This window comes from Hemiscyllium ocellatum, chromosome 12 (assembly GCF_020745735.1).
Source record: "Hemiscyllium ocellatum isolate sHemOce1 chromosome 12, sHemOce1.pat.X.cur, whole genome shotgun sequence".
Lineage (NCBI taxonomy): Eukaryota > Metazoa > Chordata > Chondrichthyes > Orectolobiformes > Hemiscylliidae > Hemiscyllium > Hemiscyllium ocellatum.
In genome coordinates, this window is record NC_083412.1 from 69675680 (window position 1) to 69687906 (window position 12227).

The 12227-nt window shown below is 42.7% G+C and overlaps 1 protein-coding gene across 3 annotated transcripts in view; it reads right to left on the reverse strand.

The window, feature by feature from the left end:
* LOC132821106 (NXPE family member 3-like) overlaps positions 1-12227 on the reverse strand; it is a 152018-nt gene that overhangs the window by 132614 nt on the left and 7177 nt on the right. Inside the window, exons 2-3 of one of the 3 annotated variants that reach the window (XM_060833645.1) lie at positions 11580-11731; positions 5002-5080 (exon numbers count right to left, since the gene is read on the reverse strand). The exons of 1 other annotated variant lie outside the window; for it this stretch is intronic. The gene's annotated coding sequence lies outside the window, so the exon portion shown is untranslated. The remainder of the gene's footprint in view (positions 1-5001; positions 5081-11579; positions 11732-12227) is intronic. One more of the 3 variants, XM_060833648.1, reaches the window with a different exon arrangement.

Genomic DNA, 12227 nt, shown 5'->3' on the forward strand with positions numbered 1-12227 from the left:
CTGTTTCCTCGCCTCATCAAGGAGAGCTGCATTGCAGCTAAAGATGGTCGTGGAAGTCTTGACTGGGAGGTAGTCAAGGATGCCTTAAGGAAAGACAACGAAATGAGGACATGCCACAACCCAAAGGACTGGCCACACTCCCATACATCATGAGCATTTCTGAACTGACAGCCAGACTGCTGCGACCACTAGGACTCATAACAGCACACAAACCAACAGCCACTCTCAGACAACAACTCACCAGGACAAAGGACCCGATACCCAGCATGAGAAAAACCAACGTAGTATTCAAAATCCCATGCAAGGACTGCACAAAACACTACATAGGACAAACAGGAAGACAGCTAACAACCCGCATCCATGAACACCAACTAGCCACGAAACGACACGACCAGCTATCCCTAGTAGCCATACATTCAGATGACAAACAACACAAATTCGATTGGGACAACACCACTATTATAGGGCCGGCCAAACAGAGAACAGCCAGGGAATTCCTAGAGGCATGGCACTCATCCACAAATTCTATCAACAGATACATCGACCGAGACCCTATATACCAGCCACCGCAGCGGATAGCAACTGACAACCAGAAGAGGCAGATTCAAACCAGTATAAATGCCGGAGGAATCAGCACAGAAGCGCTTCACAGGAGGCTCCCAAGCACTGAAGATGTTACCTAGAAAGGGGACGAAACGTTTGCAACAAAAACTCCCAGCTCGGCGAACAGAACCACAACAGATATGTAAGCAGATCATGGAAAGATGTGAGAACAATAGAGTTGTGGTAGTTGGTGATTTAATTTTCCCAATTTTGACTGGAATTCCCTTAGTTCCAGAAGCTTAGATAGGACAGAATTGGTCGGTACATCCAGGAGGGTTGCTTGAGCCAATATTTGAATCGATTTATTGTTGTCAGAGGAACCTAGGTGCAGTGAAGTGTTTTGTTTAGTGTGCAGTACGGGCAGATAATACCATACAAACTGCATCAGGGTAATAGGACAGAGCAAGGAATACAATGTTACAGCTACAGAGAAGGTGCACAGACAGTGAGATCAACATTAAACACGAAGTTATAAATCACACAACACCAGGCTATAGTCAAACAGGTTTACTTGGAAGGATCAGCTACCTGATGAAGGAGCAGTGCTCCGAAAGCTAGTGCTTCCAAATAAACCTGTTAGACTATAATCTGGTGTTGGGTGGTTTCTAACTTTGACCACCCCAAACCAACACTGATGCCATCCCATCATTAAATATGAAGCTGTCCCACCAGAGAAGTGGCTGTTAGACCTTGTATTGGGGAATGAGCCTGAGCAGGTGATCAAAGTTTCACTGAGGGAGCATCTTGGGAAAAGTAATTATTATCCCGTAAGTTTTAAGATAGTTATGAAAATGGATAAGACTGGACTTGGGTGAAAGTGCTCAACTGGAAGAAGGTATTCGGCAGGAACTGCAAAAATTGGATTGGGGACAGAGATTTGAAGGTAGATCCATATCCGATATGTAGGAGTCTTTTAAAGGCATGTTGACTGTAATTCAAGACCAGCATACTCCTGTGAGGGTGTCAGTTCCCTTCAGCAACTTACATACGTCAATTAGATCTCATTTCACTCTTATTCAGTCCAAATAGTATAGGCCCAAACTGCTCAATCCATACCCATGATACCAAACCCCTCATTTCTGGAATCAATCTAGTGAATCTCCTCTGAAATGTTTCCTACATCCATTACATCATTCCTCAAGTGAGGGGACAGAAATTGGACTCACTATTCTAGGTCTGAGTTCTCTAATGCCTTCTCCAGTTGCTGCAACACTTCCCTGCTTGCACATTCCTTGTCTTTACCAATAAATGGGAGAAAGTGAGGACTGCAGCTGCAAGAGACCAGTGTTGAGAGTGTGGTGCTAGAAAAGCACAGTAGGTCAGGCGGCATCCGAGGAGCAGGAGAAGTGATATTTCGAGCATAAGCCCTTCACCAGGAATGAGGCGGCCTCCTTCCTGATGAAGGGCTTATGTCCAAAACATCGATTTTCTTGCTCCTCTGAAGCTGCCTGACCTGCTGTGCTTTTCCAGCACCACACTCTTGACTTTTTACCAATAAATGCCAAGATTCCATTTGTCTTATTATCTGCTAAACTTGCATACTAGTTTACTGCGATTCATTTACAAGGACACCCAGATCCCGCTGCACTAAAGCACTTTAAAGTTTCACTGTATTTACATAATAGATTGTCTTTCTATTCCTCAGCTTCCCTCGCCTTCTGAATGAAGGTGTTATATTAGCATTCTTCCAATCCACAGAAATCTTTCCCACGTCCAGGAAATTTTGGAGTTTTGTAAACAATGGATCGTTAATCTCTGTTGCCACTTCCTTGAAGACCTTGGGATGTCGGTCATCAGGCCCTGGGAACTTGCCTCCTTTAATTCCAATAGTTTGCTCAGTATGTTTTCCCCTAGTGATGATGATCAGTCTAAGCTCCTCCCTTCCTATCGCCTCTGCATTACCTATTACTATTAGGATGGTCCTTGTGTCCTTCACTGTGAAAATTGAAGTAAAATATTGATTTACTGGCTCCATTATTTTTGTGCTCCCCACTATTCACTCCTCAGTCTTTGCTAGCAAGGGACCAGCTACACTCTTCCTTTTTATATATTCATAAAGGTTTTCCTGTTTTATACATTGCACTAGTGTTCTTTCAGATTTAGATTGTTTTTCGATTTTAGATTTTTTTTGTCACGTACTCACGTATAGTATAGTGAAAAGTGTATAATGTCACCATATATGTTGCCATCTGTGATATATTGTGTTATGAGATATTCACTCACCGACTCGCAATATTCATTAATACCCCGTTCCCATTCATTCATTCATAACCCTTTCCTAACCCATTATTTAATATAACACAGTCTCATTCATTCATTTATTCATAAAACCGCGGTTCTATTGGATTCAAATTTACAATCAATCCGTTTCAAACCCATCACTGTATTCCCACACCTTGTCAGCCCCTGCTACAAGCAGTGTTTACCTCAGCATACAGAACAATATCATCCCCAACAAGTCTCCATAAATCAAAATAATATTAATCAGCTCTTACCAACCATCTCCTGGACCTGAATAGTCCTGAACCATCTCCTGGACCTGTTAAATACCTTTGAAATGTGCCATTGTCCTTTTAAGAAACTTAACTGACTAAACAGCCCTTGCATGAAATTGCATGATGAATGCAACTCATACCGCCAAAACTAAATAAATCTCACAACCCAGCTGCAGTAATCAGTTTAATTTGTTTTATTATGATTTCTAACTTATATGCAAAGAGGCTTGCTAATTTAATAGACACTTGCTAATTTAATAGACAAAAGGGTAACATCTCCTAATTAGGCAAGTAGACTGGATGGACATCCCATCAGAAGTAGGGAAATACAATGACTGCAGATGCTGGAAACCAGATTTTGGATTAGTGGTGCTGGAAGAGCACAGCAGTTCAGGCAGCATCCGAGGAGCAGCAAAATCAACGTTTCGGGCAAAAGCCCTTCATTAGTAGCCAGCAGTTAGCATGTTTTAAACCATCTCCTGTCTCCCAGCACCAAAGCCCTTCAAAGCTTTGTGTAATATAGACAAAAATATAACACTATAAAAATGAGATTTTACCATTTGTAAGAACTGTGTATAAAGGGGCTCTTGTAAGGACTGTATTTTGGGATTCTGTTGCTGCCCTGTGCTGTGATTGCTGAATAAACAAGCTGTTTTTGCTACTCACCAATTTGAGTCATTATTTGAACATCATCCCACACATCTTCAAAAACAAGTCCAAAAAAAGCTTCGGTACAAGGTTGTAAGACAAACGAGAGTTAAAAAGTTAAATGTTGCATTTTACGATTTTGTTTTAGTAATATTTTATTAACCATTCTCCAGGTGAAGAAACATTTCATCATTATCCTAAATGGTTTGCCCACATCCATAGACTGTGATCTGGACTCCATCAACAATGTCATCCTTCCTGCACCTGCACCTGCCCTGTATAGTCCAGTTAGAATGTTAAAGGTTTCCATGAGATCCACCTCATTGTTCTGAACTCCAGTGAATATAATCCTAAACAATTCAATCTCCTCATATGTCAGTCCTGCCATCCCAGGAAGCAGCTTGCACAGACTTCACTGCACTCCTCTATCGCTTCCTCAGCTAAGGAGACTAAAACTGTTCACAAAAGTCCAGGTGTGGTCTCACCAATGTACTGTATAATTGCAGCATGACATACCTGCAATTCATTGAGCTATGAAGACCAATATCATTTGCAATTTTACTGGCTACTGCACCTACATACTTACCCTCAGCAACCGATACATGAGGACACCCAATTCCTATGTTCCTACGATTCCTAGGTTTCATTGCACATCCCCCTCTCTCAACTTAAGGCCATTCAGATAACAACATGCCTTCATAGTTTTGCTCCCGAAGTGGATAACTTCACAGTTATCCACAATACACCACGTCTGCCACACATTTGCCCATTCCTTCATCTTGTCCAAATCAAAGTGAAGCATCTCTCACCCTCCTCACAACTCACCTTCCTAATCAGCTTTGTGTCATTGCCACCTTGGCGATATTGCATTTATTTCCCTCATCTGTGAACAGCTGGAACCCAGCACTGAGTTACTCCATTGTCTGCTATTCAGAAAAAGTCCCATTTATTCCTACTCTTTGTTTCCAGCCTGCCAACCAGTTTCTATCTATCTATCTCAATGCACTACCCCTAATCCAATGTGTTCTCATTTTACATGCTAATCTCTGTCAAAAACCTTCTGAAAGGCCAAATAAACCACATCCACTGGCTCCACTTATGAATTCTATAGGTATCCAGACACGACCTTTTCAATTCTACATGTAACTTTATCTCTCCTTGAACATTGCCAATATTGAACTCATATCAAGCTATGCTGGTCAGTTAAATGTTTCACTTCCCTGACATATTGAAGGAGAATGTGCTGAGCACTTACCTTCCCTTTGCTGCCATATACATAATTCAAGTCACAGGTGAGGAGGTCGAACATCTGAAAAATTGTCCAGCTCAGCATTCTATAGGATATCATAAGGAAGAGAGAGCAACTGTCATTGAAAGAGATCCAAGAAATGAGGAAACATTCTCAATCAAAGGTATCTTTTCATATGGAACATACTTGTAATAAAAGGAAAGAAAATGACCCAGGGAATTCAGTAGCTGGAAGATTGAAGTGACAGAAGATAACAGTGACAGTGTGGTTTTGACATTAAGTTGGTGTAATTTTAATAAGCGTCTTATTGGAACAGCATATTGTTGGGGAGTTGGAGGCAGGTAATAAACAGTTAAGACAAGGGAGGTTTAGAGTTGTGAATAGTTGTTGTTTCATGTTCACTTTTAGAGTTTAAAAAATAAATTGATGTTATTTTCGTTAAATAGTGGAATTGGAGAGTTCTCTGCCACTCGTATTTTAAAAGATTACAAGATGAAGTGAGCTTTTCTGGGTGTTTGGTTTTGTTAACAGAGGGGGTCACTGTGTCGTAACAGTTTGATTGCTTGTCTGGGATTTACACAGATTCGAACAGATTTAGGGTACAAAATATTCCAGCAGATTTAAACACTTGCCAACTAGTGTCCTATATCTTTATATAAAAGACAGATGATAAAGATTGTTTAACTTTGGTTACTTGTTGTGAGAGAAATGCTTTTAAGATTGCTCAAAGGGTTTGAAGATGCTTCCCAAATTTGCCAAGAAAGTGTAGAAAAACAAAGGGAGGACATATTTTTAGAATTAGCAAATAGGTTAGAATTGGGTCTAACCAGGGACAAAAGGAAAGCTGAAATTGTAATGGAGTGGGCAAGCTCTTAGGTGTATCAAAGAAACAGATAAGTGCACGAGAGTTAGAAAAAAATGTAAATTGCAATTGAGGCAAATAAAGTGAGAAGATAAAGAAAGGAGAAGAAAAGCCAAGAGAAGAAAGAGAAAGATGGAGAAGACAGAAAGAGACAGAGGGAAAAGAAAGGGAGATAAGGTTCTTAGATGAGCAAAGAGAGAGAGAGAGAGAGAAGAAAGAAGAAGAGAAAGGGACAGAGAATTTGAACTTCAGAAGTTGTAAATTAGTCAGGAAAGTCAAACTAACAGAATGGAGATGAAGAGAGAAGGTGGTGATTTATAGAAATATGTTAAAACATTGCCACGTTTTGATGAGAAAGATGTCGGAGCCATTTTTATTTCATTTGACAAACTGGCTAGGCAGACGGAGTGTTCGGAGAACTTGTGGGTAATGCTCGTTCAGACTAAGCTGTAGGTAGAGCTATTGAGGTATTTGCAGTGCTGTCAGATGAGTGGTAAAGAGATTATGCAGATATCAAACAGGCTATTTGAAGTGCTTATGAATTGGTACAAAAAGTGTCTAGACAGTGGTTCAGAAACATAAAGAAAGAACCAAGTCAGATTTATGTTGAATTCAAAAGAATTGCACATAAGTATGTAAGTTAGTTCACTGAGGTGCAAGGTTTGTTTTCAGATGTTTCATCACCATATTTGGTAATATGATCAGTGAGAGTCTCCGGGGAAGCGCTGATGGTATGTCTCCCCTCTCTATTTATAGGTCTTGGTTTCTTAAGCTGGGTGATGCCATTTCCGGTTCTTTTTTTACAAGGGAAGGCAGATAGGATCTACATTTGTGTGTTTATTGATATGTGCAGGTCTTGAAAATAGATAAGACCGATAAGGTTCTAAAAGCGATTATTCTGCTGGAGGAGTTTAAAAACTCACATCCAGAGATGATAAGAATGCATGTGAATGAAGAGAAGTGAGAAGAGTGGCAGAAATGGCAGGTGAATATGCATTAGTGCATGAGGCAAAATTTAGTTTCTGGCAAGAATTTCATCCTGTGATGGGTAGAAATTGGGAGAAGGGGAGATCTTTCACTACAAAACAAAGAGTACAGCACAGAGGGAATAGTTTACCATAGATGAAACATGACACCCAAGAGGGTGGAGAAGAGGTGAATGACCTCAGGAGAAAGACCTCCATTTGCAGCATCAGCAGGAGCAGTGAGAGTGAGGACCAGGCAGCTGCCGGGAAGATAAATTTGCTCTTAATGACTTATCCCGTGAATAGACAGAGTGAAGGCTCAACAGGAGCAGACAGGGACACGGGGATTGCTGGGCGCATGGACTGATATATTCGGACTTTGGCTAAACCCAAGACAGTACACATGTAGTGTCTCCCACCTGTTCTCCTCCTCTCACCAAAAAAAATCAACCCACGTATGGAGGCTTGGTAAGGTAAGGCTTTTTTGATTTTTTTTCCCATTTATTCAATCTCTCTTGGTAATTTAGAGCAGAGGGGATGGAGGCTCGGGCAGTTGCATGCTCCTCTTGCAGGATGTGGAAGGGAAGGGTTACCATTGGTTTCTCTGCTGACTTCACCTGCAAGAAGTGCATCCAACCCCAGCTCCTCACTGACCGCAGTAAGGAACTAGAGCTCAAGCTGGATGAACTTCGGATCATTTGGGAGGCTGAGGGGGTGATAGGGAGGGGCGAAAGGGAGGTAGTCACACCTAAGATACAGGATAAAAGTAGCTGGGGGGGCCATCGGGAGAGGGGAAAGGGAATGGGAAGAGAGTGCAGGGAGCCCCTGTGGCCCTTCCCCTCAATAATAAGTATACAATTTTGGATGCTGTTAGAGGGGGGATTGAGCTACCAGGGGAAAGCCGCAGTGGTCGGGTCTCTGGCACTGAGCCTGGCTCTGTGGCTCAGAAGGGAAGTGGAGAGAATAGGAGAGTGACAGTGATAGGAAATTCAATCCTGAGAGGAACATACAGGAGATTCTGTGGTTGCAAGTGAGACTCCCAGATGGTATGTTGCCTCCCGGGTGCCAGGGTCAGGGATGTCTCAGTTTGAGTCTTCAGGATTCTTAAGGAGGAGGGACAGCCACTTGAAGCTGTGGTACACATCGGTACCCAATGTAGGGAGGAGGACCTGAAAAGGGAATATAGAGAGTTAGGTTGGAAGGTAAAAGGCAGGGCGAGCAGAGTAGTAATCTCAGGATTGCTACCTGTGCCAATGGCTAGTTCAGCTAGGAACAGAGAGCGAGTACAGATGAACATGTGTGGCTGCAGGCCTAGTGTAAGAGGGAGGGCATCAGACGTGTGGGTAATTGGGATACCTTCTGGGGAAGGTGGGACCTGCACAATAAGGATGGGTTGCACCTGAACTGGAGGGGCACCAATATTCTAGATGGGAGGTTTGCTAGTGCTCTTTGGGAGGGTTTACATGAGATTGACAGGAGGTTGGGAACTGTAGCTATGGATCAGATGATGGAGTAGGTAGAGAACAGTCAGGTGCAGTGTGCAGAGAATCTGTGAGGAAGTATAGGCGCTTGAGAAGGCAAAGGTGCAGTCAGTATGCTGGGTTGACGTGTGTCTATCTTAATGCAAGAAATGTAAGGAATAAGGGTGACAAATTCAGAGCTTGGATCAGTACTTAGAACTATAATGTTATGGCCATTATAGAGATTAGCATATTACAGGGCAGGAATGGTTGTTGGATAATCCAGGATTAAGATGTTCATAAGAAATGGGAGGGGGGAAGGTAAAAGAGGTGGAGGAGTGGCATTGCTAATCAGGAATAGTATCATAGCTACAGAAAGGAAGGTCATCGAGGAGGGTTTGTCTACAGAGTCAGTAGGGTGCAAGTCAGAAACAGGAAAGGAACAGTCACTTCCCAATAGCAACAGAGACACGGAGGAGCAGATTAGGAGGCAGACTTTAGAAATGTGCAGAAGTTTCAGGATTGTTGTCATGGGTGACTTTAACATTCTTAATATTGATTAGAACCTACTTAGTTCAAATAGTTTGGATAGAGCAGTTTTTGTCAGGTTTGTCCAGGAAGGGTTCCTGATGCAATGTGTAAATTGGGCGAACTGGAGTGGAGGCCATGTTGGATTTGGTACTTGGCAATGAACCATGCCAGGTATCAGATCTTTCGGTGGGAGAGCATTTTGGCGATAGTGATCACAATTGCCTGACCTTTACTATACTCGTGGAGAGGGATAGGAGCAGACAGTACAATTTCAGCTTTCCTTTTGTCGCTGGTTATACCCAATTGTAACCTATTTGCTAATTCTAATTGGGGGAGGTGGCATGACAATCCTCTTAGGCAGGAACATGGGGCACCTAAATTGGAACTGGATGTTCTCAGGAAAATGCACAACACTAAGTTGGAGTTTGTTTTGGAAGAACTTGCTGATAGAGCTGGACAGATTTGTCCCAATGAGGCAAGGACGAGATGGTAGGTTGAAACAACCTTGGGTGACGAGGGATGTGGAACATCTAGTCAAGAGGAAGGAGGAAGCTTACTTAAGGTTGAGGAGACAAGGATAAGACAGGGCTATGGAGGGTTACAAGGCAGCCAGGAAGGAAGAGAAGAATGAACCTAGCAGAGCTAGAAGGGAGTATGAAAAAGCTTTAGTGGGTAGGATTAAGGAAAACTCTAAGGTGTTCTACACTTATGTGAGGAACAAGAGGATGATCAGCATGAGGATAGAGTCGATCAGGGATAGTGGAGGGAGCTTGCACCTGGAGTCAGAGAAGGTAGGAGAGGTCCTTAATGAATACTTTGCTTCAGTATTCATGACTGAGAGGGTTCTTGACATTTCTGAGAACAGTGTGAAACAGACGGATAAGCTAGAACAGGTTCATGTTAAGAAAGAGGATGTGCTGAAAATTTTGGGAAATATCAGGACAGATAAATCCCCTGGGCCAGATGGATATACTCTAGGTTACTACAGGAAGTGAGGGAAGAGATTTCGGCGTCTTTGGCAATGATCTTTCCATCCTCACTGTCCACTGGAGAAGTGTCTGATGATTCGAGGGTGGCAAATGTTATTCCCTTGTTCAAGAAAAGGAATAGGGATAATCTTGGGAATTACACATCAGTCAATCTTACAGTCAGTGGTGGGCAAAGTATTGGAGAGGATTCTGAGAGACAGCATTTATGATTACTTGGAAAACCATAGTTTGATTAAAGATCGTCAGCATGGCTTTGTGAGGAGCATGCCTTACAAACCTTATTGAATTCTTTGAGGATGTGGCAAAATACATTGAAGGTAGAACGGTGGATGTGGTGTACGTGAATTTAAACAAGGTTCCCCATGGTAGGCTCATTCAGAAAGTAGGGAGGCATGGGATTCAGGGAAAGCTGTCTGTCTGGATACAGAATTCGCTGGGCCATAGAAGACAGGGAGTGGTGGTAAATGGAAAATATTCAGCCTCTCTCGTGAATCGGATTCCTGTGAGTGTGATGTTGAAATAGAGAACACACACCGGATCATCAACGCCACACTCACAGGAATCCGATTCACGAGAGAGGAAGAAAAGGACAACCAGCTCCCATTCCTAGACGTGATGGTACAAAGAACGGAGAATTCACAACGAAGGTATACAGGAAAGCCACACATACAGACCAAGTCCTGAACTATGAAAGCAACCACGCCAACACACACAAACAAAGTTGCATCAGGACATTATTCAAAAGGGCCACAACACACTGCAGCACACCAGAACTACAAAAAGAGGAAGAAGAACCCCTATACAAGGTATTCACCAAAAACGGATACCCACGCAATTTCATCAACAGATGCCTTAGGGAAAGACAACGAAATGAGGACACGCCACAACCCAAAGGACTGGCCACACTCCCATACATCATGAGCATTTCTGAACTGACAGCCAGACTGTTGCGACCACTAGGAATCATAACAGCACACAAACCAACAGCCACCCTCAGACAACAACTCACCAGGACAAAGGACCCAATACCCAGCATGAGCAAAACCAACGTAGTGTACAAAATCCCATGCAAGGACTGCACAAAACACTACATAGGACAAACAGGAAGACAGCTAACAACCCGCATCCATGAACACCAACTAGCCACGAAACGACACAACCAGCTATTCCTAGTAGCCATACACTCAGATGACAAACAACACGAATTCGATTGGGACAACACCACTATTATAGGGCAGGTCAAACAGAGAACAGCCAGGGAATTCCTAGAGGCATGGCACTCATCCACAAATTCTATCAACAGACACATCGACCTAGACCCTATATACCGGCCACTGCAGCTGACAGTAACTGACAACCGGAAGCGGCAGATTCAAACCAGTATAAATGCCGGAGGAATCAGCACAGAAGCGCTTCACAGGAGGCTCCCAAGCACTGAAGATGTCACCTAGAAAGTGGATGAAACGTTTGCAACAAAAACTCCCAGCTCGGCGAACAGAACCACAACAACGAGCACCCGAGCTACAAATCTTCCCACAAACTTTGTCTGGAACATTCTCACTCTGCAGTGAGGAAATATATGCCCACAGGAGTCAAGCTGGGAGAAACCTCAGTCTTTGATTCAAGAGGCAGGATATAAAATAATTAAAATGGTATTTGGCAATTGAAACGCTTGGTCCTGAGAGACAAACTATCCCATGTTTAAATACTATGAGCTTGAACCTTGATGAACATAATCAGTTTCCTGAAGACATACTGATGATACCATTCTACATACCATTACGCCATACAAATTCAGAATCAGGAGCAGTAGAGCCATCAATACCAGAAATGTGAAGTGGGAGTGATGGTTGTAGAAGAGAAGATTAGATTTTCTTTTACTTTGTTCACCCATATTGAAAGTTCACATTGCAATCGCATGTTGTAAGTCTGCAATATAAAAAAAGTTTGTATCAATTTATGACGAAATTTGATATTCTCATTGAAGAATCCTGAGGGAGTTTAATTTCACAAAATGCCCCAGAAAGGAAAGCCATGCTGGAGAACTGGAGACTGTGACATGAGGCACCAAAATGGAGGCAGGGATAAGGAAGATATTTACAGATGAGCCACTATTATTTCAGCTCTCACTAAAAATGAAACTAGAATTGCAGTGAAACACAAACTCTCGGGACCAGTAAACATTGATTACAGGGAAGTAAATGGAAAGAAAAGACAATGTGACAGGTGCCAAGATCAAAGGGAAGAATGAGGAGGGAATGAGGTGCAGGTGGCAGAGACATTGGAGAACTGTGGGTCTTATCAGTGAGAGAGTGTGAGGAGGGCTCATTCTGGCTGACTATTGGGTTTTGTGGGTAGTTCAGGATCCGACGAAATGAAGATCATGAGAAACTTCCATTGGATATGGTCATTGCCTGGAAAATGT